The sequence below is a fragment of the Moschus berezovskii genome, chromosome 9 (genome assembly GCF_049115385.1).
Source record: "Moschus berezovskii isolate FMDL1 chromosome 9, NW_MosBer_1.0, whole genome shotgun sequence".
Classification (NCBI taxonomy): domain Eukaryota; kingdom Metazoa; phylum Chordata; class Mammalia; order Artiodactyla; family Moschidae; genus Moschus; species Moschus berezovskii.
The window spans coordinates 66528359-66555754 of record NC_142468.1 but is presented as its reverse complement, the minus strand read 5'-3'; the positions used below and the strand labels follow the sequence as shown (position 1 = coordinate 66555754).

The window sequence follows — 27396 nt, the reverse complement described above, 5'->3', positions numbered from 1 at the left end:
TTTAGTGCATATAAAAAAGTACTTACCTTTTCATTACAGAGCCCAGTGAAATAACTAAACATTAAAGAGGCATTATATTGAAAGTGAAGTCGCTCAGTAGTGTCCAACTCTTTGTTGGTACAAAAGTAATTCTAGTTTCAGACCATGAGTTTCAAATAATTATATCTAGGTTCAAACATATTTTTCTTAATCAAAATAGGAACCATTACAATCAACACATTTTTGTCAATGAGAAATAAGTTGGTTTATTCTGGTAGTGTAAAAATCTGTGCTTCAGGATTCAACAAACTCATGGAAAGCACTTTATGCCTCCTGCTGGCTGTGGAAGCATTTTCCCTGCAAGAAGCTGTCAAGAAGTTTGAAGATGAAGTTGGTTGCCACTGGCAAGAGGTCAGGTGAAGATGGAAGATGAGGCAAACCTTCGTAGCCCAAATTGTTCAACTTTTGAAGCTTTGATTGTGCAACGTGCAGTCAGGCATCGTCATGCAGAAGAATTGGGCCCATTCTGTTGATCAATACTGGCTATAGGTATTGCAGTTTTCGGTGCATCTCAACAGTTTGTTGAACATACTTCTCAGATGTAATGGTTTCGCTGGAAATCAGAAAGCTGCAGTGGATCAGAAACAGGCAGCAGATACCAAACAACGACCAAGACCTTTTTTTGGTGCAAGTTTGGCTTTGGGAAGTGCTTTGGAGCTTCTTCTTGGACCAACCACCAAGCTGGTCATCCACGGTTGTAGTATAAAATCCACTATTCATCACATATCACAATCCAATTGAAGAATAGTTAATGTTGTTGCATAGAATAAAAGAACATGGACACTGCAAAATGACAATTTTTTTGATTTGCAGTCATTCATGATCAATGTGAGACACCAACTCACTGAGCTTTTTCACCATTCCAATTTGCTTCAAATGCCAAATGACCATAGAATGGTCAATGCTGAGTTCTTCGGCAAATTCTTGCATAATTTTAAGAGGATCAGTTCTGATGATGGCTCTCAATTTATTGGCATCAACTTCCGATGGCCAGACACTATGCTCCTCATCTTCAAGGCTCTCATCTCCTTTGCAAAATTTCTTGAACCACCACTGTACAATCATTAGCAGTTGCTGGGTCAAATGCATTGTTGTGAGCTGTTTACTCTGCTCTATCACTCATTTTGAACACAAATTAAAAAAGAGCTCAAATTCACATTTTGTCTAACATCATTTCTATAGTTTAAAACAAATATAAAATAAACACCAAATAATGAATCATTTAAGTCTTTTAAATTGAAGAAAGTGGGGAAAACCACTAAACCATTCGGGTATGACCTAAATCAAATCCATTACAATTATACAGTGGAAGTGACAAATAGATTTAAGGGACTAGATCTGATAAGAGTGCCCGATGAACTATAGACAGAGGTACATGACACTGTACAGGAGACAGGGATCAAGACCATCCCCAGGAAAAAGAAATGCAAAAAAGCAAAATGGCTGTCTATTTGTCTTACAAATAGCTGTGAAAAGATGGGAAGCGAAAAGCAAAGGAGAAAAGGAAAGATATACCCATGTGAATGCAGAGTTTCAAAGAATAGCAAGGAGAGATAAGAAAGCCTTCTTCAATGATCAATGCAAAGAAATAGAGGAAAACAATAGAATGGGAAAGACTAGAAATCTCTTCAAGAAAATTAGAGATACCAAGGAATATTTCATGCAAAGATGGGCTCAATAAAGGACAGCAGTGGTATCGATCTGACAGAAGCAGAAGATATTAAGAAGAGGTGGCAAGAATACACACAAGAACTGTACAAAAAAGATCTTCACAACCCAGATAATCACGATGGTGTGATCACTCACCTAGAGCCAGACATACTGGAATGTGAAGTCAAGTGGGCCTTAGGAAGCATCACCAAAAACAAAGCTAGTGGAGGTGATAGAATTCCAGTTGAGCTATTTCAAATCGTAAAAGATGACGCTGTGAAAGTGCTGCACTCAATTATGTCAGCAAATTTGGAAAACTAAGCAGTGGCCACAGGACTGGAAAAGGTCAGTCTTCATTTCAATCCCAAAGAATGTTCAAACTATTACAATTGCACTCATCTCACATGCTAGTAATGTTTAAAATTCTCCAAGCCAGGCTTCAGCAATACATGAACCATGAACTTCCAGATGTTCAAGCTGGTTTTAGAAAAGGCAGAGGAACCAGAAATCAAATTGCCAACATCTGCTGTATCATCAAAAAAGCAACAGAGTTCTGGAAAAACATCTATTTCTGCTTTATTAACTATGCCAAAACCTTTGACTGTGTGGATCAAAATAAATTGTGGAAAATTCTGAAAGAGATGAGAATACCAGACCACCTGACCTGCCTCTTGGAAAACCTGTATGCAGGTCAGAAAGCAACAGTTAGAACTGAATATAGAACAGACTGGTCCAAATAGGAAAAGGAGTACGTCATGGCTGTATATTGTCACCCTGCTTATTTAACTTATACGCAGAGTACATCATGAGAAACGCTGGGCTGGAGGAAGCACAAGCTGGCATCAAGATTGCCGGGAGAAATGTCAATAACCTCAGATATGCTGATGACACCACCCTTATGGCAGAAAGTGAAGAGGAACTAAAGAGCCTCTTGATGAAAGTGAAAGAGAGTGAAAAAGTTGGCTTAAAGCTCAACATTCAGAAAACTAAGATCATGGCATCTGGTAGCATCATTTCATGGGAAATAAATGGGGAAACAGTGGAAACAGTGCCAGACTTTATTTTTTGGGGCTCCAAAATCACTGTGGATGCTGACTGCAGCCATGAAATTAAAAGACACTTACTCCTTGGAAGGAAAGGTATGACCAACCTAGACAGCATATTAAAAAGCAGAGACATTAGTTTGCCAACAAAGGTCTGTCTAGTCAAGGTTATGGTTTTTCCAGTAGTCATGTATGGATGTGAGAGTTGGACTATAAAGAAAGCTGAGCGCCAAAGAATCGATGCTTTTGAACTGTGGTGTTGGAGAAGACTCTTGAGGGTCCCTTGGACTGCAAGGAGATCCAACCAGTCCATCCTAAAGGAGATCAGTCCTCAGTGTTCACTGGAAGGTCTGATGTTGAAGCTGAAGACCCAGTACTTTGGCCACCTGATGCGAAGAGCTGACTCATTAGAAAAGACCCTGATGCTGGGAAAGATTGAAGGCAGGAGGAGAAGGGGACAACAGAGGATGACATGGTTGGATGGCATCACCGACTTACAGACATGAGTTTGGGTGGGCTGTGGGATTTGGTGTTGGACATGGGTGCCTGGCATGTTGCATTTCATGGGGCCGCAAAGAGTCAGACACGACTGAGCAACTGAAGTGAATAAATCATTAGCAAAAAACATAAAGCAAGAAATGCACATTAAAATGAAGTAGAGCATAATTACAGTTAAGAAGGCATCTCAAAATCAAACAACAAAGATCAACAATGCAAAACCGCAATTACTTTTGCACCATGCTAATATGGCATCTGGTCCCATCACTTCGTGGGAAGTGGATGGGGAAACAGTGGAATCAGTATCAGACTTTGTTTTTTTGGGCTCCAAAATCACTGAGGATGCTGACTGCAGCCATGAAATTAAAAGACGCTTACTCCTTGGAAGGAAAGTTATGACCAACCTAGATAGCATATTAAAAAGCAGAGACATTACTTTGCCAACAAAGGTCCGTCTAGTCAAGGCTATGGTTTTTCCAGTAGTCATGTATGGATGTGAGAGTTGGACCATAAAGGAAGCTGAGCATCAAATAATTGATGCTTTTGAAACTGTGGTATTGGAGAAGACTCTTGAGAGTCCCTTGAACTGCAAGGAGATCCAACCAGTCCATCCTAAAGGAAATCAGTTCTGAATATTCATTGGAAGCACTGATGCTGAAGCTGAAACTCCAATACTTTGGCCGGCTGATGAGAAGAACTGACTCATTTGAAAAGACCGTGATGCTGGGAAAGATTGAGGTTGGGAGAAAAAGTGGACGACAGATGGTTTATGGCATCATTGACTCGATGGACATGAGTTTGAGTAAGCCCTGGGAGTTGGTAATGGACAGGGAAGCCTGGCTTGTGGCAGTCCATGGGGTTGCAAAGAGTCAGACATGACTGAGCGACTGAACTGAACTGAATATTACTACACAAATATAACTTACAATAACTGAGATTGCTAGACTATAGGGCAAGCATGGCGTCAATGGCAGTTGACCCAGACTACTACCCTTAGTCCAACCTTTTACTAAGAAAAAAAATACCTAATTTACAACAGCTTACAGTTTAATAAGTTGCAAGATAGAGCTTAACATCACCAGAGCTAATGAAATTTTAATGTTACATAATGCACTTAAAATGCATAGGAAATAAACATGAGCCACAGAAAAGGGCTGTTTATTAAACCCAATGCCAAAATACAATCTAGTAAAACTACTGAATTTTAAATGGGAAAAAAAAATCACTGGACATACGTGCAGAAAGTCCAAATTACACATAAGTGGGAAAAATCAGGCTGAGAACAGACATCAGCACAAACAGCTTATTATATATTTAGTGTCCAAGGAAATGTGAGCCAAGCATGGTCTACCCTGCCAAAATAACCTTCAAGGCTAGGGGAAGTAGTTATGAACACACAGAACCCAAATAATATTGTTCCTAAGAAATGCCGCTAGGAATTAACTACATAACAAGTATTAGACAGCTTACGGTAGAAGATCTGACGTGAGGATTGACCTGAGAAGACCGAAAATCAATGATAACCCAGTAGCAATAAGAACCCCTGCCTCCAGATTGTGAACTTTAAACATCATATCCCACTGAAAGAAATCAGGGCTCCTTGGAGAAATGGCTTATTCCAGGTCTGGCACAGGAAGTTATACACAATTAACCTGGTGCATCTCATCAAACAAGAAAGCAAAAATGTTACCACCACCAATATTAGCAAATCAAAAGGAAATCAGAGACAAGGGAAGGAATTCTCATTTGTCAAAGATGATACAATTTGAGCATATACAAGAATGCAATGATTGAAAAACACCAAAAATATAAATACATATATATATATATATATATACACCCATGAGTTCACAATGACACTCAGAAAGAAAAAAGAATATTAGAGGTCAATTTTCAAGATTGCGTGGGCACAACTCATTATTCTAATAATTGGCAAATAGAAAAAATCAAACATTTATCCTGCCTTTCTAGTATGAACAGTATTTTGGGGAGACAAACATGATGATGAGGGTGACATTTTCTTAGAGAAAGGTCACAGCTAATAAATGCAGAACTTATAGATTTAGAAAATCACCATTTTCCAATCCCTGGTTACATAATGAATCTAGACAATGACCATCAATGGCTGCTAAAGCCATAATGTAAAAAGTGGATGGAGAACTTTAATATGGAAGGATCAAGTTAAATTCATTGGTCAACCTTAATATCACTAAAAGCCAGGACAATGAAACAAGAAGTGCTTCCTGATAAATGCAACAAAATTTTCTCAGTACCACCTATGAAGTCTCTATTTTTTTTTTTTTTTGAAGTCTCTTGCCTTGAAATAAACAAACAAAAAAACCTTTAATTCTAGTCAAGCTTTTAGATTTGATTATAAGTTTACAACAATAAGGGTGATCGAGGTACATGTTAAATGACAACATGAAGATATAATGAGGTAAATTCATGATGATGGAGATCCTAAAGAACAAAATGGCCCATATAAATGACAAAAATGACCCAAAACAAATGGCATGGAAAATAATAAAGTTTTATACTGCACACTATAGGAAATAAGATATATATATCAACCTAAAACAGCAACTAGCAGAAATAAAGCATGTACTGAGTAACAATTGGTAATTTTGTAGGGTGTAATAATAGCTACATTACCAATTGTTACTCAGTACATGCTTTATTTCTGCTAGTTGCTGTTTTAGGTTATGTTTATCTGGAGAAGGCAATGGCAAGCCACTCCAGTACTCTTGCCTAGAAAATCCCATGGACGGAGGAGCCTGGTAGGCTGCAGTCCGTGGGGTCGCTAAGGGTCAGACACGACTGAGCGACTTCACTTTCACTTTCACACATTGGAGAAGGAAATGGCAACCCACTCCAGTGTTCTTGCCTGGAGAATCCCAGGGACGGGGGAGCCTGGTGGGCTGCCGTCTATGGGGTCACACAGAGTCGGACATGACTGAAGTGACTTAGCAGCAGCAGCAGCAGCAGCAGTTATGTTTATAAAGTCTTTCTCTGTAGGAGATACATAAACTACCAGTGCAAAAAGTGATAAAAGGTCTTGAAAGTGAAAGTGTCTGACTCTTTGAGATGCCCTGGATTGCAGCCCAACAGGCTCCTCTGTGTCCATGGAATTCTCCATGCAAGAACACTTGAGTGGGTACCCATTTCCCTTCTCCAGGGGATCTTCTCAACCCAGGAATCAAACCCTAGTCTCCTTCATGGCATGCAGATTCTTTACCATCTGAGCCACCAGGGAAGCAAAGTGATAAAAGCTCTTAGATTTGCCTTAAAACACTCTAAGGGAAAAAGGAGTTGCACTGGGGACAGAGGATCAAATGACATAAAAATAATAGAATTTTCATAAACTTTGTATGATGTGTACATGTAAATCCATTATACTATTTCTCAGTGTATCTGCCATATTATATATTAAAAGTAAAAAATAAAAGATGCATAGATGAAAAAGATCTAGAGTTCGTTTTAACAAATGGAGCTGAGCAAGTACAAACTCACATGCAAGATGAATCTGTACCCCTACCTAACATCATATACAAAAGTTAAGTCAAAATGGATCAAAGACCTAAATATAGAAGCTAAAACCATAAAACTCTTCGAAGAACACACTGTCAGAAGTCTTCACTGGCCATGGATTAAGCAATGATTTCTTACACATGACACGTAAAGCACAACAAACCAAAGAAAATAGATAAATTGGAATCCATCAAAATTTTTAAAATTTTATATGCCAAAAGACAACCTATGAAATTGTGGGAAATAACTGCAAACTATATATCTGATATGTGACTAGTACCCAGAATATATAAAGAATAATTCAACAAAACGAAAGTTAATAATTGAATTTAAAAACGGGCAAAAGGCCTGAATAAATATTTCTCCAAAAATATATACAAAAAGCCAAAAAGCACATGAAAAAAAGTGCTCAAAATCTCTAATCGTTCAGTTCAGTTCGGTCGCTCAGTCGTGTCCGACTCTTTCCGACCCCATGAATCACAGCACGCCAGGCCTCCCTGTCTATCACCAACTCCCGGACTTCACTCAAACTCATGTCCACAGAGTCGGTGATGCCATCCAGCCATCTCATTCTCCGTCGTGCCCTTCTCCTCCCGCCCCCAACCTTTCCCAGCATCAGAGTCTTTTCCAGTGAGTCAACTCGTCGCATGAGGTGGCCAAAGTATTGCAGTTTCAGCTTCAGCATCAGTCCTTCCAATGAACACCCAGGACTGATCTCCTTTAGAATGGACTGGTTGGGTCTCCTTGCAGTATAAGGGACTCTCAAGAGTCTTCTCCAACACCACAGTTCAAAAGCATCAATTCTTCGGCGATCAGCTTTCTTCACAGTCCAACTCTCACATCCATACATGACCACGGGAAAAACCATTGCCTAGACGGACCTTTGTTGGCAAAGTAATGTCTTTGCTTTTTAATACACTATCTAGGTTGGTCATAACTTTCCTTCCAAGGAGTAAGCGTCTTTTAATTTCATGGCTGCAATCAGCATCCGCAGTGATTTTGGAGCCCAAAAAAATAAAGTCTGACACTATTTCCACTGTTTTTCCATCTATTTCCCATGAAGAGATAGGACCAGATGCCATGATCTTTGTTTTCTGAATGTTGAGCTTCAAGCCAACCTTTTCCTTTTCACTCTCCTCTTTCACTTTCATCAAGAGGCTTTTGAGTTCCTCCTCACTTTCTGCCATAAGGGTAGTGTCATCTGCATATCTGAGGTTATTGATATTTCTCCCAGCAACCTTGATTCCAGCTTGTGCTTCTTCCAGCCCAGCGTTCCTCATGATGTACTCTGCATATAAGTTAAATAAGCAAGGTGACAATATACAGCCTTGATGTACTCCTTTTCCTATTTGGATCCAGTCTGTTGTTCCATGTACAGTTCTGACTGTTGCTTCCTGACCTGCATACAGGTTTCTCAAGAGGCAGGTCAGGTGGTCTGGGATTCCCATCTCTTTCAGAATTTTCCACAGTTTCTTGTGATCCACACAGTCAAAGGCTTTGGCATAGTCAATGAAGCAGAAATAGATGTTTTTCTGGAACTTTCTTGCTTTCTCCATGATCCAGCGGATGTTGGCAATTTGATCTCTGGTGCCTCTGCCTTTTCTAAAACCTGCTTGAACATCTGGGAGTTCACGGTTCACATATTGCTGAAGCCTGGCTTGGAGAATTTTGAGCATGACTTTACTAGCATGTGAGATGAGTGCAATTGTGCGGTAGTTTGAGCATTCTTTGGCATTGTCTTTCTTTGGGATTGGAATGAAGACTGACCTTTTCCAGTCCTGTGGCCACTGCTGAGTTTTCCAAATTTGCTGGCATATTGAGTGCAGCACTTTCACAGCATCGTCTTTCAAGATTTGAAATAGCTCAACTGGAATTCCATCACCTCCACTAGCTTTGTTCGTAGTGATGCTTTCTAAAGCCCACTTGACTTCACATTCCAAGATGTCTGGCTCTAGGTCAGTGATCACGTTATCGTGACTATCTTGGTCATGAAGATCTTTTTTGTACAGTTCTTCTGTGTATTCTTGCCACCTCTTCTTAATATCTTCTGCTTCTAGAACTACAAATCAAAACCACGTGAAAAACTGCCTCATACCCACTAGAATGGCTACCATTAAAAGAAAGTATCAAGTGGTGACAAGGATGTGGAGAAACTGGAACACTTGTACACTGTGAGTGAGGATAAAAATGATGCAGCCACTATGAAAAACTGTTTGGGGGTTGTTAAAAAATTAAGCAGTCAATTCCCATATGATTTAGCAATTCCACTTCAGGGTATATATCCCAAAAGTTGAAAGGAAGGACTCAGACAAATATATTTATGCACTCGAGCCCATAGCAGCATTAGGCACAATAGCCATAAGGTGGAAGCAACCCATACATCCATCTACAGATGTATGGATAAAGAAAAGTGGACTATACATACAGTGTAATACTATTCAGTCTTAAAACAAGAAATCCTATCACATACTTCAACATGACTGAGTGATAAAGCCAGTCACCAAACAACAAATACTTTTATAATTCCATTTGTATGAGATATCCAGAGTAGTCAAACTCATGAAAACAGAATGGTGATTACTAGGGTCAAGTGGAGAGAGAGGGGAAAGAGGCACTGTTGTTCAATAGGTATAGAATTTTAGCTTTGCAAGATGAAGAACTTTTAGAAATCTATTTTGAAACAGTATAAATACACAACACAACTGAATGGTATACTTAAAAATGATGAGGATGGTAAATTTTGTTGTGTGTTCCGTATCACATAAACAAACAAAAAAAACAACTATGGGCCCCCTAGAGGAGAATCTGGTAATACTCAGCATATAAGATAATTTACATTTAAACTCCAATCTAGCAGGGCTTCCCAGGTGGTGCTAGTGGTAAAGAACCCACCTACCAATGCAGGAGACATAAGCGATTCAGGTTTAATCCCTGGGTCGGGAAGATCCCCTGGAGAAGAGCATGGCAACCCATTCCAGTATTCTTGCCTGGAGAATCCCATGGACAGGGGAGCCTAGTGGGTACAGTCCACAGAGTAGCAAAGAGTCGCACGCGACGGAAGCTATTTAGCATGCACTCCAGCAATTCCACTGCAGGGAACCTATTTCCAAGGTACAATGGTGAAAATATGTGAAATGAATTCTTCATAAGCCTTTTCACTATAACATTATTTGTAATTACAAAAGACTAGGGGAAAACCAACAGTCCATATTGGTTGAAAATAAAAGGGTTCACTCAGGTAATGGAGTACTAGTCCAGGAATAACAGATATATTGACAGAGTGACTTTCAGGATAAATTGTTAAGTGAAAAAAAAAAATAAGATGCAGTGATGTGTTTACAGTATACTACCTTTTATGTAAAAGGAGGGTAAATATTAAGTATATTAACATACTTGCTTTCATTTTTAAAAGGAAGGAAAAGCCAAGAAGAGATAAAAAATGATAGCAGAGATTAGTAAATTTTTTTCAGTAAAGGGACAAATAAATATTTCAGTTTTTACAAGCCATATAATCTCTGTCATAGATACTCAGCTCAGCTGTTTTAGCACGAAAGAAGACACAGACAATACGTAAACAAAAGAGCATGTGTTCCAACAAAAATTCATTCACAAAAAGAGATAGGTGGCCAAATGTGTCCTGCAGGTTATTGTTTACCAACCTTTCCCAGAAGGAGAAAATATGATGGAGGGGATACGGATAGAAATTAAGACTTCTAAGAATGTACCTTGTGATATAGTTTAGATTCTGGAATGAAAATCATTGTTTTACATGCAAGAAAAAAATTCCTATACTCCAAATTCAAGAAAGTACCATATCAACAGGTACTCTGGCCACTTGATGCAAAGAGCCAACTCAGTGAAAAGACCCTGATGCTGCGAAAGATTGAGGGCAGGAGAAGAGGGCATCAGAGGATGAAATGGTTGGCTAGCATCACTGACCCAACGGACATGAGTTTGAGCAAATTCCAGGAGATAGTGAAGGACAGGGAAGCCTGGAGTACTGCAGTCCAAGAGGTCATAAAGAGTCGGACTTGACTTAGCAACTGAACAACAATAGCAAAAAGTAATCATCAGAACCTGCTTTAAACTTATCCCAGTCTTATCGATGACAGCTTCAAACTAGTAACCACACTTCAGAAGGTCAACCAATACAACCACATTTCATAACCACATTTGTTTATCAAAAGTTCAACCACTTCCTAAACAGTCCCATGTCACCAATCTCTGAACTCTAAGTTTCACATCTCTCCTCTGAATGAGAGCAACATGTTTAGCATTTTGTTCAGACACTGAGTGGTGAATTCTTCGTTTAAGACAATTAAAATATAAATCAAGAGAAAAAAAATACTAAAAATGAAAGGAGTACAATCTCTAAAAATTAAAAATAAACCAAGAACCCTCTGCATACCAAGTATGTGGCATTATCACACAGAAAATAATTCAAGGGGCTTTATTTTGATTGCATAACTCCTAATCAGATATATCTTAAGTAAAAAGAGAATTATAAAGAAATCTTAAAACTACATTTAGTAGTTCTGCTGTCAGAAATGATATCAATTCTGTTATTTAAAACCTATTATAGAGCTTCCCTAGTAGCTTAGTTGGTAAAGAATTTGCCTGCAATGCAGGAGACCCAGGTTTGATCCCTGGGTCAGGAAGATCCTCTGGAGAAAGAAATGGCAGCCCACTCAAGTACTCCTGCCTGGAGAATTCCATGGACAGAGGAGCCTGGCAGGCCACAGTCCATGGGATCTCAAAGAGTCAGATGCAACTGTGTGACTTTCACTTTTCATAGGTACATTGCAAGGCAGAAAAAAAAATTTCTAAAATAATGGCCAAAATAACCGCTCAAAAGTTTCATGAAAGACATAAAACAATAGATTGAAGAACCTTAATTAAACAGGATAGGCACAAAATAATCCATTTCCAAACATGTCAAAACCAAACTGCTGAAAATTAAACACACAAAAACTTGATTTCCCTGGTGATCCAATGGTTAAGAATCCATCTTCCAATACAGAGAACCTGGGTTTGATCCCTGGGAAGGGAACTAATATTTCACATGCCACAGGGCAACTAAGCCTGCACACCACAACTCCTTGCCTGTGCAACTCAACTAAGGCCATGCAACTGCAACTACTGAGGTCATGTGCCACAACTACAGAATCCATGTGCTGCAGCAAAAGATTCTGACTGGCAAGTAACACTCCACATGGCCATAAATAAATAAACAGTTTTTTAAAAACAGCCAGAGAAAAATGACATACCACTTAGTGGGAACAATAATTTAATTGACTGACTTTCTCATTAGAAAGCATGGAGGTCAACAAGAAAGAGAAAAATATTTTTAAAGTACTTAAAGTGAAAAAGCACTGTCAACCAGAATTCTATGCCCAGAGAAAATATCCTTCAGGGATAAGGACACTCTCAGATAAATGAAAATTAAGGTTATGTATTGTCAGCAGAGCTGCTGTGAAAGGATCACCAATGAAATTTCTTCGGAGGAAAAAAAAATATGACAGAGGGGAACTTGGACTAATAGGAATTAATGAAGAAAAACAGAAATCTAGGTAAATACAATAGACTAATCTCCTAATTTAAAAAACCATGCTTGAAAACTAAGAGCTAAAATTCTAACACTATCTAAAATGATTTTCAATGTATACAGATACAACTAACAAGACAATGCTAGTGGAGGTGAGGGAATTCCAGTTGAGCTATTTCAAATCCTAAAAGATGATGCTGTGAAAGTGCTGCACTCAATATGCCAGCAAATTTGGAAAACTCAGCAGTGGCCACAGGACTGGAAAAGCTCAGTTTTCACTCTGATCCCAAAGAAAGGTAATCTCCCAAAATGCTCAAACTACTGCTCAATTGTACTCATCTCACATGCTACTAAAGTAATGCTCAAAATTCTCAAAGCCAGGCTTCAACAATACGTAAACCATGAACTTCCAGATGTTCAAGCTGGCTTTAGAAAAGGCAGAGGAACCAGAGATCAAATTGCCAAACCCACTGGATCATTGAAAAAGCAAGGGAGTCCCAAAAAGCATCTATTTCTGCTTTATTGACTATGCCAAAGCCTTTGACTGTGTGGATCACAATAAACCGTGGAAAATTCTGAAAGAGATGGGAATACTAGACCACCTGACCTGCCTCTTGAGAAACCTGTATGCAGGTCAGGAAGCAACAGAAGGAACTGGACATGGAACAATAGACTGGTTCCAAATAGGAAAAGGAGTATGTCAAGGCTGTATACTGTCACCCTGCTTCTTTAACTTATATGCAGAGTACAACATGAGAAACGCTGGGCTGGAAGAAGCACAAGCTGAAATCAAGATTGCCGGGAGAAATATCAATATCCTCAGGTATGCAGATGACACCACCCTTGTGGCAGAAAGTGAAGAACTAAAGAGCCTCTTGATGAAAGTGAAAGAGGAGAGTGAAAAAGTTGGCTTAAAGCTCAACATTCAGAAAACAAAGATCACAGCATCTGGTCCCACCATTTCATGGCAAATAGATGGGGAAACAATGGAAACAGTGGCTGACTTTATTTTTTTGGGCTCCAAAATCACTGCAGGTGGTGACTGCAGCCAAGAAATTTAAAAGACGTTTACTCTTTGGAAGGAAAGTTATGACCAACCTAGACAGCATATTAAAAAGCAGATATATTACTTTGCCATCTAGTCAAAGCTATGATTTTTCCAGTAGTCACATATGGATGTGAGAGTTGGATGAAAGCTGAGTGCTAAAGAATTGATGCTTTTGAACTGTGGTGCTGGAGAAGACTCTTGAGTCCCTTGGACTGCAAGGAGATCCAACCAGTCCATCCTAAAGAAGGTCAATCCTGAGTAATCATTGGAAGGACTGATGTTGAAGCTGAAACTCCAATACTTTGGCTACCTGATGCAAAGAGCTGACTCACTGGAAAAGACCCTGATGCTGGGAAAGACTGAGGGCAGGAGGAGAAGGGGACGACAAAGGATGAGATTGTTGGATGGCATCACCGACTCAATGGACATGAGTCTGGGTAGACTCCGGGAGTTGGTGATGGACAAGGAGGCCTGGCGTGCTGTGGTCCATGGGGTCACAAAGAGTCAGACATGACTAAGCAACTGAACTGAACTGAACAAGACAATCACAATGAAAAGACAGAACAGTAAAGAGACCTATATGACAGTGATTAGGCTTCTGCACTCTACTTGAAGTGGTGATATAATAATTCTAGTAGATTGTGGAAAGTAAGTAGGTATATTGTAAACCCTAGAAGAACCATTCAAATAAAACTATATAAAAAAGATATAATAAAAAGTAAAAGAGATGAAATATACAGTGGAAAACCAAAACATGTTAAGATAATTCAAAAAAAGCTCAGAAAGGAGAAACAGGAGAACAAACGCAGAGACCACAAACATAAGACAAAAATAATAAAATGCTTAGGGCTAAACTCAAATGAACTGCAAGGAGATCCAACCAGTCCATTCTAAAGGAGATCAATCCTGGGTGTTCATTGGAAGGACTGATGCTAAAGCTGAAACTGCAATAATTTGGCCACCTCATGCGACAAGTTGACTCACTGGAAAAGAGTCTGATGCTGAGAGGGATTGGGGGTGGGAGGAGACGGGGATGACAGAGAATGAGATGGCTGGATGGCATCACCGACTCCATGGACATGAGTTTGAGTGAACTCCGGGAGTTGGTGATGGACAGGGAGGCCTGGTGTGCTGTGATTCATGGGGTCAGAAAGAGTAGGACACGACTGAGCGACTGAACTGAACTGAAACTCAAAAATACCTGTAATTACCTTAAATAGAAATGGCCTAAACACACAGGTGAAAACACAGAGATTATGAAGATGAGTATGATTTCTACAAGAAACTCACTTCAAAACTAACAGAAAACTTAGGCTAAAAATAAAGGTATGCTCATTTTTGCTACAGTTATCTTTACCCTCTAAACAGTTCAATCTTGACACATTAGCATGCATCAGCAAAATTTTGGTGACATTTTTGTAGCTTGGCAGAATAGATATTGAGTGTGACTTCATATTAAGGCAGCAGTAGGTACAACATGGTAATACATCACTAACTTTAAACACTTATAAAAATGTAATGTACCAGTTCCCAGAATTTCCAGTATGGGACCTCCTGTTCAAGTATAATTTTAATGTAACAAAATAGAATTTAGAATTAAGGCTGTCTATTTGATATTCAACTGTTTACTACATCTTTAAATTCTTCTTTGTCAGTCTATATTGGTTTTTAAATTATTATTATATTTCAGTTTCTTTGAGAACTTTTGAGTTTCATGAGTTTTGTTTTTATTATGTAAGTATCATTATAAACTTATTTGTGAATTTAAAAGGCAAAAGAATGGGGAAAGATATAGCACACATAAAGCTGGAGAACCTATACAAATCTTCCTTGATTTATGATAGATGCGGTATCCCATCATTAAGCTGAAAATACTGTAAGCCAAAACTGCATTTAAAACACCTAATATACCAAACATTGAAGCTTGGCTGAACCTACCTTAAATGTACTTAGAACAGTTAAATTAGCCTACAATCGAGCAAAATAATCTAACAAGTCTATTTTGTAATGAAATGTTGAATATCTCATGTAATTTTCTGAAAGCATTATTGGAAGTGAAAAACAGAATGGCTCTATAGGAACAGAATGGCTGTAAATGTATTCGTCATGATTGGTTTCTATTCAATCCATATCACTTTCACACCAGCTTAAAGTTGAAAAATCACAAATTGAAGCATTAAGTCAGAACTGTTTGTATTACTAGCAGACAATGTAGACTTCAGAGCAAAGAAAATCCTCCGAGATAAAGAGGGACATCACATAATCACAGAAGGCCAATTTACAAAGAAACTATAAATGTGCATGGATCTAAAAACAGCATCAAAATACATGAATCACATGAACAAGGTGAAAGAAGAACAGACAAACTTATAATTAGAGACTTCATCACTCCTGCCTCAAAAGAAATAAACAGACAAAAATACCAGCAAGATATTTGAACATAACTGAACAACACTACTATGGTATAATAAAAACATATTGGGTCTTTATATTTGGCCTATAAATCTTTATCTCCAGCTCCTTCACAGAGCTTGGCATTTCCTAAATGACAAGAATGCCTGTTATGCTAATGAGGGGACTCCTGAAGGGACTCCTAGATCAATTAGATTAGGGTTGGTCATCAGACAGACCAAACATGTAATTAGAGGGTTTAAACTTTTGGCGCAATCTCTAATCTTCAACCTCTAGGGAGAGTGGTGGAGAAGGCAATGGCAAGCCACTCTAGTACTCTTGCCTAGAAAATCCCATGGATGGAGGAGCCTGGTGGGCTGAAGTCCATGGGGTCGCTAAGGGTCGGATGCGACTGAGCGACTTCACTTTCACTTTTCACTTTCACACATTGGAGAAGGAAATGGCAACCCACTCCAGTGTTCTTGCCTGGAGAATCTCAGGGACGGGAGAGCCTTGTGGGCTTCTGTCTATGGGGTCACACAGAGTCGGACACGACTGAAGTGACTTAGCAGCAGCAGCAGCAGGGAGAGTGGGCCTAGAGATGTGAACTCAATTACATGGACAATGATTTCATTTCTCATGTCTATCTAATGAAATCTTGATATTAAAAACACTGAGTAACAAGGCTCAGGGAGATTCCTGGTTGGTGAACATACTGATGTACCGAGAGAGTGGTGTACCCTGATTCCACAAGGATAGAAGTTCTTGTGCTTAGAACCCTTACAAACTGGCCCTACGTACCTGTTCATCTGGTTGTTCATTTTTACTCTTTATAATAAAATGGTAATACTAAGTATAGGGGCTTCCACGACAGCTCAGCAGGTAAAGAATCTGCTTGCAATGCAGGAGACTCAGGGGACTTGGTTTCGATCCCTGGGTTGGGAAGATCCTCTGGAGGATGGCAACCCACTCCAATATTCTGCCTGGCAGGCTACAGTCCATGGGGTCACAAAGAGTTGGACATGACCGAGCACATGGCACAACCCTAAGTATAGAACTTTCATTAGTTCTGTGAGTTGTTCTAGCAAATTACTGAACCTGTGAGATACACCAAATTCACTGCCAGCCAGGCAAAGTATGAGTGGCTTGAGGATACTCAGGACTGGAAGACATACTTCAAGCTAAAGTCTAAAGCGGGGGCAGTCTTGTGGAACTGAGCCCCTTAGCCTGTATGATGTCAGTAACTCCAAGCAGTTAGTGTCAGAATTGAATTGCACTATGTAAGACACTCATTTGATGAAAGAGAACTGAATCAGAAAGCAACCATCAACCAACTGAAACTAATGTACATTTATGTAACACTCCAACAAAATTAGAAAACACATTCTTTTCAAGTGCACACGGAACCAAGAGAGATGTGTCATAACCTAGGTCACAAAATAAACCTTAACAAAGTTAAATAAAATCATATACAGAATATTAATGAAATTAAGCTAAAAATCAATAGCAGCAAGATAATAGAAAACTCTTACAAGCATTTGGAAATTAAACAAAAATACCAAAGCTTGGTGATTGTTTGTGGTAAGTAAAATTTTATAGGAATAATGCCATGCCCATTCATTTATGTGTTGCCTATGGCTGCTTTTGTACTACTAGAGCAGATTTAAGTAACTACAACTGAGTATAGACTCAGGTCTTATCATATTTATTACTTGGACTTTTAAAAAAAAAGTTTGACAAAGACTATTCTAAATAATCCACAGATTAAAGAGAAAGTCTTTAGGCAAATTAGAAAATATTTTACTTGAATAAAAATTAAAACACAATAAAATTTGGTGGGATGTAGCTAAAGCCCTGGTCAGAGGGAAAATTAAAACATTAAAAACTTGTGTAACAGGACTTATCATTATAGACTCTACAAACATTAAAAAGTATGAGAGATCAATACTGTACACATAACCTGGACAACAATGGACTAATTTCTCAAAAACTGCAAACCCAACAATTTACCCAAGATGAAAGGAAAAGTCTGAATTGTCCTGTTAAAAAAAACTGAACCCATAATTCAAGACCTTCCTACAAAAGAATATAGAGATTTTTCCACTGCCAAATTGTATCAAATGTTAAAAAAAAAAAAAAGACCTATACAATCTCTTCCAGAAATAGAAGGGTAGGAAATACATCCCAACTCATTTTATGAAGACAGCATTAGCCTGATATGAAAACAGTCATAAACCTGGAGGGGAAAATAGTAATGCCTAGTGTTGAAACTTTATAAAAATGATTTTTTTAAAAAAACAATAAAAGACAATGCAAGAAAAACAATCTTCCCCATGAATATCTATCAGTTCAGTTAAGTTGCTTAGTTGTGTCCAACTCTTTGTGACCCCATGAACCTCCCTATCCATATACACAGACACAAAAATTCTCAACAAAATATTAGTAAATTAAATCCAGAAATATATAAAAAGCATTATACTTCAGTGCCATGTGGTTTACTCTGGGGAAGTAAGACTTGTTTAATATTCAAAAATCAATTCATAAAATTCATCAGATTAACAGTCTAAAACAGAAAACAACATAATCCATTATTTAATGCAGGAGAAGCATTTGACAAAATTCAAGGCATACATGAAATAAACTCTTAGTAAACCAGGAATAGAAGGGAATTTTCTCAACCTGATAAAGGACATTAAAAAAAAAAGCTGCTCAAACTGATTAACATATTTAACAATATTCCAACTGAAATTCAAGGAAAAGCCATTACATAGACACGCTGATTCTAAAATTTATTTGTGAAAAGGTAAAGGAACTAAAATATCTAAACAGTTTTGAAAAACAGTAATAAAGTTGGAGGAATCACAGTACATGATTTTAAGACTTAATACTATATAGCTACAATAATCAAGCCAGTGTGCTATTGGCAACGGGATAGTCATATTACAAATAAATGAAATACAATAGAGTGCATAAACAGATCTACACAAATAGTTCAATTAAATTTTCAGCTTTTTAAAAATGCAAGTATAATCCACATACCGTATTCTAAAGTATACAATTCAGTGGTTGGTAGTATATTCACAAAGTTGTGTATTTACCACCACTATCCAATTCCAAAATGTTTTCACCAACCGAAAAAGAAACTTCATGCTTATTAGCTGTCACTCTATTCCTTCCTTTCCCTGGTCCCTGGCAACCACTAGTCTATTTTCTGTCTCTATAGCTTTGCCTATTCTAAGCCAAGTGATATTTGACAAAGACGGAAAGGCCACTAGACACAGATAAGACAGGATTTCCAACGGAGTGTTGGAACAATTGTAAGCTGTATGGAAAAAACAACCTCAATCTTAAACCTCAAACCTTACATACAAAACTTAACTCAAAATGTATCACAGATCTAAATGTAAAATACAAAACACTTAAAAATAAATTTGTAATAAAACTTTGTGCAAAAGGTTTTGGACATGATACCTAAATCACATTTCATAAAACAAAAAACCCTGATAAACTGAACTTTACTAAAATTGAACACTTATACTCTGTGAAAGATATTGTTAAGAAAATGAAAAGACAAGCTATATACTGGAAGAAAATGTGTGCAAATCATAATATCCAACCAAGGGCTTGTATCCAAATACATACAGAACACATGAAATTCAACTGTAAGAAAACAAATGACCCAATTTAAAATGAGGCAAAAAACAGACACTTCACCAAAGAGGTTACATTGGCTGGAAATAAATACATGAAAAGATGTTTGACATCACTGGCCAGTCTCCAAAAGTTACATACTGTATGATTATATTCATATGACATTTTTAAAACAATAAAACTAGAGTGACAAAAAACAGATCAGTGGTTGTCAAGAGTTAGAGGTAGGACGAAGGTATGATTATAATGGGATATTATGAGTGGAATATTACTCAGCCATTAAAAAGAATGAAATAATGCCATTTGCTGCAACATGGATGGACTGTCATACTGAGTAAAGTCAGACAGAGAAGGATAAATATCATATGACATCCCTTATATATGGCCATCTAAAAAATGACACAAATGAAGTTACTTACAGAACAGAAACAGACTCACAAACTTAGAGAATTAATTTATGGTTGCTGGGGGAAGGCACAGTTAAGGCATTTGGGATGGACATGAACACACTGCTATATTTAAAATGCATAACCAACAAGGACCTACTACTGTATAGTACATGGAACTCTGCTCAACGTTATGTGGCAGCCTGGATGGGAAGGGAGTTGTGACCCTATGTAGCCCTCCAGGCTCCTCTGTCCATGGAATCCTCCAGGCAAGAATAATGGAGCGGGTTGTCATTTCCTACTTGAAGGGATCTTCCTAATCCAGGAATTGAACCTTCATCTCTTGCGTCTCCTGCACTGGCAGGTAGATTCTTCACCACTGTGCCACCTGGGAAGCCCCCAGTAGCCTGGGTGGAGTCCTTCAAGACACTGATATAAAGCTAAAAATATACCTGTTCCAACTAGAAACTGAACCCTAAGGGAAAAGCCCAGAATCCTATAAGCTACCAAGGTATACTATACTGCTTCTAAAATGGCTCCTAATAATCCCTATCTCATGCTGTTGACCCCTTCCCTTTGAGTGTCGGTGAATCCAGCGACCTGCCTCTAATGAATAGAATGCAGCAAAAGTGACAGGATGCACTTCCCATCTAGTCACTATGTCACTTGGTGACATCTACCTTGCTTATTATCTCTCTATAGCTCTTCCTACTTGCTCTGATGAGTAAAGCTGTCATGTTGCCTCAAGGAAAGAACCATATGCTAGGACAACCTCTGCTGACATATGATTCCACTTATAAAGGGTACCTGCAAGCCCTCAGTCCAACCACCCACAAGGAATGGAATCATGCCAACTATTGGAGTAAGCTTGGAAATAGAACCTTCCCCAGTTGAGCCTTGAGATGACTACAGCCTACCTTAATTGTAGCCTGTGGTTGATCTTGAAACAGAATACCCAGCTGAGTAACACACAAAATCCTTACCCACAGACATTCTGAAATAATAAATGTTGCTGTTTTAAAACACTAAGTTTGAGGTAATTTGTTATGGGGCCATAGATAACTAAAACAAGGCTTCAATGTTATAAGACAATAGTTTCTCAAAGTTGTACACAAACCACAGGTTCTTTCTGATTCCGTATCACAAATTATATCTGAGAAAATTAATGTAATTTGGCTGCAGCATCGATGCTGTCAAATAACTGTGATTCATTTTTTTAGTAACACTAATAGACTTAAAATAATCTGGGTGAGGGAAAATGAGATACTGCAAGAGAAAAATGAAATAATTCCTTCTTGGCAATATCCTCAAAGACTTAAAATAACAAGAAAATAGCATGCTAATGAATTCAGACAATGATGCTAAATCTGGAGCTGTTGCCAAAACAGATCCAAAGATGATCAAAATATGGACAGAACATACTAAATGGAGATGCAACTTGTAAAAGACCATGTGGTGAAAAACCATTTGAAACATTTGCTTGGTAGAAAAAGATTAAGAAGAAAAATAGTCAACAAATTAATAAGTAAATATTGACAATCCCCTAGATTACAAACTCTTTGACGATGAAGATCATATTATAGTCACTAAATCCTCTGCCATAATCAAAAATTATGAAGTTTGCAGTTAATCAATAGATGTTTGGTAAAGTAATTTAATTAACCAACTGAAAAAGAGACATTAAACTGCATGCAATTTAAAAGTCACATAGAGTCACATATAGAGTTATAACAGATGAGAGGAAAAATGAGAACTAAAAGGAGAATGGAAATTAGAAGGATAAGACACACAGGCAGATGGATAAAAAGTGTACAAGAATTCCAAAAACATAAACCAGACCAAACCACACTTAATGACGAGAAGTCCCTACAAGAGTATTATCTGAGAAATTAACATAACACTGCAGCGTCTTTATGGTCTTTTAGCTTCTGTTCCGTTCAGTCACTCAGTCCGACTCTTTGTGACTCCATGAATCACAGCACGCCAGGCCTCCCTGTCCATCACCAACTCCTGGAGCTCACTCAAACTCATGTCCATCGAGGCGGTGATGCCATCCAGCCATCTCATTCTCTGTTGTCCCCGTCTCCTCCTGCCCCCAATCACTCCCAGCATCAGAGTATTTTCCAATGAGTCAACTCGTCGCATAAGGTGGCCAAAGTATTGGAGTTTCAGCTTTGGCATCAGTCCTTCCAATGAACACCCAGGATTGATCTCCTTTAGAATGGACTGGTTGGATCTCCTTGCAGTCCAAGGGACTCTCAAGAGTCTTCTCCAGCACCACAGTTCAGTGAGTGTTAAATCGCTTCAATCCTGTCCAACTCTTTGTGACCCTATAGACTGCAGCCTGCCAGGCTCCCCTGTCTAAAGAATTTTCCAGGCAAGAATACTGGAGTGGGTTGCCATTTCCTCCTACAGTGGATCTTCCTGACCCAGGGATCCAGTACATGTCTCCTGCACTGCAAGTAGATTCTTAACGGACTGAGCCACCAGGGAAGCCCAGACTTCCTAGATTCAAACCCTGGCTATGTGACCTAGGACCCATAACTTCAGTCGCTCGGTTCTGCCCGACTCTTTGCAACCCCATGGATGCAGCACACGAGGCCTTCCTTCATCCCAGAGCTTGCTCAAACTCATGTCCATTGAGTTGGTGATGCCATCCAACCATCTCATCCTCTGTCATCCCCTTCTCCTCTTGCCCTCAATCTTTCCCAGCATCAGGGTCTTTTCTAATGAGTCAGTTCTTCGCATCAGGTACTGGGCCAAAGTACTGGGGCTTTAGCTTCAGCATTAGTTCTTCCAATGAATATTCAGGGTTGATTTCCTTTTAAGATTGACTGACTGATTTCCTTGCTGTCCAAGGGACTCTCAAGAGTCTTCTCCAACACCACAGTTTCAAAGCATCAATTCTTCGGCACTCAGCCTTCTTTAGGGTCCAACTCTCACATCCATACATGACTACTGGGAGAAACCATAGCTTTTACTAGACAGACCTTTGTCAACAAAGTAATGTCTCTGCTTTTTAATAAGCTGTCTTGGTTTGTCATAGCTTCTCTTCCAAGGAGCAAGCGTCTTTTAATTTCATGGCTGCAGTCACCATCTGCAGTGATTTTGGAGCCCAAGACAATAAAGTCTTTCACTGTTTCCATTGTGTTCCCATTTATTTGCCATGAAGTGATGGGACCAAATGCCATGATTATAGTTTTCTGATTGTTGAGTTTTTAACCAGCTTTTTCACTCCCCTCTTTCACCTTCATCAAGAGGCTCTTTAGATCCTCTTTGCTTTCTGCCATTAGGGTGGTGTCATCTGCATATCGGAGGTTATTGATATTTCTCCCAGCAATCTTGATTCCAGTTTGTGCTTCATCCAGCCCAGCATTTTGCATGATGTACTCTGCATATAAGTTAAATAAATAGGGTGGCTATATACAGCCTTAACAATATACAACCTGAACAATATACACTCCTTTCCCAATTTTGAACCAGTCTGTTGTTCCATGTTCAGTTCCAACCGCTGCTTCTTGACCTGCATACAGGTTTTGCAGGAGGCAGGTAAGCTGGTCTGGTATTCCCATCTCTTGAAGAATTTTCCACAGTCTGTTGTGATTCACACAGTCAAAGGCTTTAACGTAATCAATGAAGCAGAAGTAGATGTTTTTCTGGAATTCTCCTGCTTTTTCTATGATCCGATGGATAGTTGGCAATTTGACCAACTGCCTTTTTGTTCCTCTGCCTTTTCTAAATCCAGCTTGTACATCTGGTAGTTCTCAATTCACTTGCTTTTGAAGCCTAGCTTGGAGGATTTTGAGCATGACCTTACTAGCATGTGAAATGAGTACAATGGTGCAGTAGTTTGAACATCCTTTGGCGCTGCCCTTCTTTGATACTGGAATGAAAACTCCATGACTTCTCTATGCCTCCTCAATTGCCTCAGTTATAAAAACAGGATAATAAGTGTGGCTATTTAAGGATTAAAAGTCATAATATATGGTATATGTAAAGTGCTTATTCATCCCAGTGCCTGCTACACTAACTATGCCCAATAAATGGTAATCATTACTTATTATTATACATCATTTTGCATGCTTCTTAACCAACAGAAGAAGAAATAATCACAAACATAATGCTGTCCAAAACAGTCCCTGAATTGCTTGAATGTTGATGAAAGGAAATAATCATGGAAGACTAGAATTTAAACCTAGTATGCAACTACTACTTATCAAATTCATATGAAAATGTTTTTGTCAGCAAGAGAAATTATTACTCTACAACTATGATGCAAATTAAATTATAGCATTTGATTTGTTATAATTTTGCTCTTAGAGTTAACAAAAATTGGTTGACCAAAAGGAAATAAAACTATTTCTAGGATGGAAAAAGTATATATTCGTTCCCAAATGTGTTTTGACTTGAAGCAAATTTTGAGCACCCACCTACTTAAAAAAAGAGAGCACTGTCATAGTGAATATAAAAAAAGAACATTTAAATATAAAAAGTAAAGACTCATACACTGCTAGTAGGAATGTACTTTGGAAAATGGTTCTTTATTACAAAGTAAAGCTGAAAAAATGCACAAACTGTGACCCAGCAACCCCTTTCCTATGTATACATCCTAAAACCATTCTTCTCTCACATGTACCAGGAACTGTGTACAAGAACTTTCAGTCACATTGTCCATAAATACCAAAACTGGAAACAACCCAAATGCCCTGCAAGATAAGAATGGATAAATTATACTCATACAGTAAAAAAATGTACTAGCTTCCTACTGCTGACATAACACATCAGCATAAATTCAGCAGCAAAACAACACAAATTTACAGTCTTACACTTCTGGAGATCAGAAGTCCAGACTTCCACTGTGGCTAAAATCAAGGTGTCAGCAAGACTATGCTCCTTCTAGAGTCTCTAGAGGAGAATCCTCTTCCTTGCTCTTTCCAACCTCAAGAAGTTGCCTTCATTCTTAGGTTCATGGCCTCATCTACCATCTTCAAAACTAGAGTGGTTTAGTCAGCATCTTCAAAACTCTCTGACCTGTGCTTTCATCATCACATCTCTTTATTTCCCTCTGACAAAATATATATGCCTCCTTTTTGTAGGCCCCTTATGAGTACACTAAGACCAAGTGGATAATGAAGAATAATCTTCCCGTCTCAGAGCTTTAATTTGGGCTTTCCTGGTAGCTCAGATGGTAAAGCGTCTGCTTTGGGAGACCTGGGTTCGATCCCTGGGTCGGGATGATCCCCTGGAGAAGGAAATGGCAACCCGCTCCAGTATTCATGCCTGGAAAATCCCATGGACCAAGGAGCCTGGTGGCCTACAGTCCATGGGGTCACAAAGAGTCAGACATGACTGAGCGACTTCACTTCACTTCATAAAGTTCATTCCGCCTATAAGGTAACATATTCAGAAGTTTCAGGAATTAGGAAGTGAATATCTTTGGGGTACCATTATTCGAAAAATATACTAAAATGAAGAAACTACTACTACTCTGAACTACATGAAAAAACTCAAGTGCTGTTTGTTGTTTAGTTGCTAAGGTGTAAGACTCTTTTGCGACCCCGTGGACTGTAGTCCACGAGAATCCTCTGTCCATGGGATTCTTCAGGCAAGAACACTGAAATGGGTTGCCATTTCCTTCTCCAGCGGATCTTCCTGACCCAGGGATCAAACTGACATCTTCTACATTGGCAGGTAGATTCTTTACCCTGAGCCACCAGGTAAGACAACAGATGTTTAAAAAATCAAGCAATACAAAAGTATACATACAATGTAAGTCCTTCCATATAAAGTTCAAAAATAAGCAAAACTAAACTATGCTAAATAGGGGTGCAAATATAGGTAGTAAGTCTATAAAGAATAAAACAAGAAAATTATTTTTCATAAAAAGCGTAAGAATGAATTCCTTTGGAGTAAGAAAAGGGCTTCCCTGGTAGCTCAGTTGGTAAAGAATTTGCCTGCAGTGCAGGAGACCCATGTTCAAACCCTGGATCAGGAAGATTCCATACAGAAGGAAATAGCAAACTACTCCAGTATTCTTGCCTGGAAAATCCCATGGAAGGAGGACCTGGGCAGGCTATAGTCCATGAGATCAAGAGAGTCTGACACAACAGTGACTAAACCACCACAAGAAAAGGGGGATGAGATAAAGAAAGGGCTTCTGAGATACTGGCAATGTTCTATTTCTTTTCCACTTGGCTTTACTCTTTAAACTGTACACACACGTTTTACATACCCTATAATTAGGGTTTCCCTGGGGGCACACACAGTAAAGAGTCTTCCTGCAATGCTGGAGACCTGGGTTCGATCCCTGGGTCTGGACATCCCTTGGAGAAGGAAATGGCAACCACTCTGGTATTCTTGCCTGGAAAATTCTATAGAAGGAGGAGCCCGGTGGGCTACATCCATGGGGTCGCAAAGAGTCAGACACGACTGAGTAAATAATGACTCTTAAAAAGAATACTAATAGATAACAGTAATATAAACCAGAGAAGGGAGAGCCAGACACAATCTAGATTAGGCAACAACCATCTAGCAGTATGACAGCAAGAGACTGTCCCATCTGTACAATGGTGAAAAGTCAGGTAACCTGTGAATTGGGCAGGAGGCAGAAATCTAGGTTCAGAGTAAAGAATAGGCTTACAAGCAACTGCAAAATCACATGTCTCCTAAGACACTTTACAAAGTCTTCCTACAAAACTATAAATTTCTTGAGGTCAAGAGCAGAATTCTTCTTATCTTTGTATTCTCAGTACCCAGTATAATACCTACCACAGAATAATCATTGAATAAATAATGAATGGAAGAATGAATGAAATGTCTTTTACCACCTAGACAGTTGAATGAAAAGAAGCAGTCCTCAAGTAAATAAGTGAGAGTTGACTTTTAAATTTAACGTATGTGCCAAGTTGCTTCAGTTGTGTCCAACTCTGTGTGACCCCATAGGCTGTAACCTGCCAGGCTCCTCTGTCCATGGGTATACTGGCAAGAACACTGGTGGGGGTTGCCATACCCTCCTCCAAGGAATCTTCCCGACCCAGGGATGGAACATGCATCTCTCATTGTCTCCTGCATTGGCAGGCAGATTCTTTACCACTAGCACCACCTGGGAAGCCCAATTTAACATACTGTCATTCAGTAATTCTTACAAACACATAGAAGAGTACAAAGAAGTATAAACGCGTAGTTTTGCCCTCAATGTGATTACAATCAAATTATTTTTTGAAGAATACATAATATAAAACCAGAAATTAATAGTATTAATAATTTTATGGATTAAAAACGCAAAATATATAAGTTAATCAACATCAAACTGCAAGGACCAACCCATATGATAAGCCGGAACTGGGGAGATTAACATGGGCTAAGATGATCATATCAGGTTTCTTAGAGGAGCTAGATAGAATTTACAGTGGTTTGGTGATAGCCCCCAATTCTCCCATTACTGTATACACATGCCTTAACAATGTGACCGTGCTCCATCTGCCATTGAAAGGTAGAGTTTCTTCACCATTCTGGAAACTGAGGTTGGCCCTATGACTTGCTTTGATCAGTGGGACATCAACAAATATGACCCAGAAGGTTAAAAAGCACTTACGCACTAGACTTCCCCTCTTTGGC

The 27396-nt window shown here is 38.8% G+C and overlaps 1 protein-coding gene across 1 annotated transcript in view; it reads right to left on the bottom strand.

The window, feature by feature from the left end:
• Positions 1 to 27396, bottom strand: part of TTBK2 (tau tubulin kinase 2) — a 137457-nt gene that overhangs the window by 100622 nt on the left and 9439 nt on the right. The gene's annotated exons all lie outside the window — the stretch shown is intronic.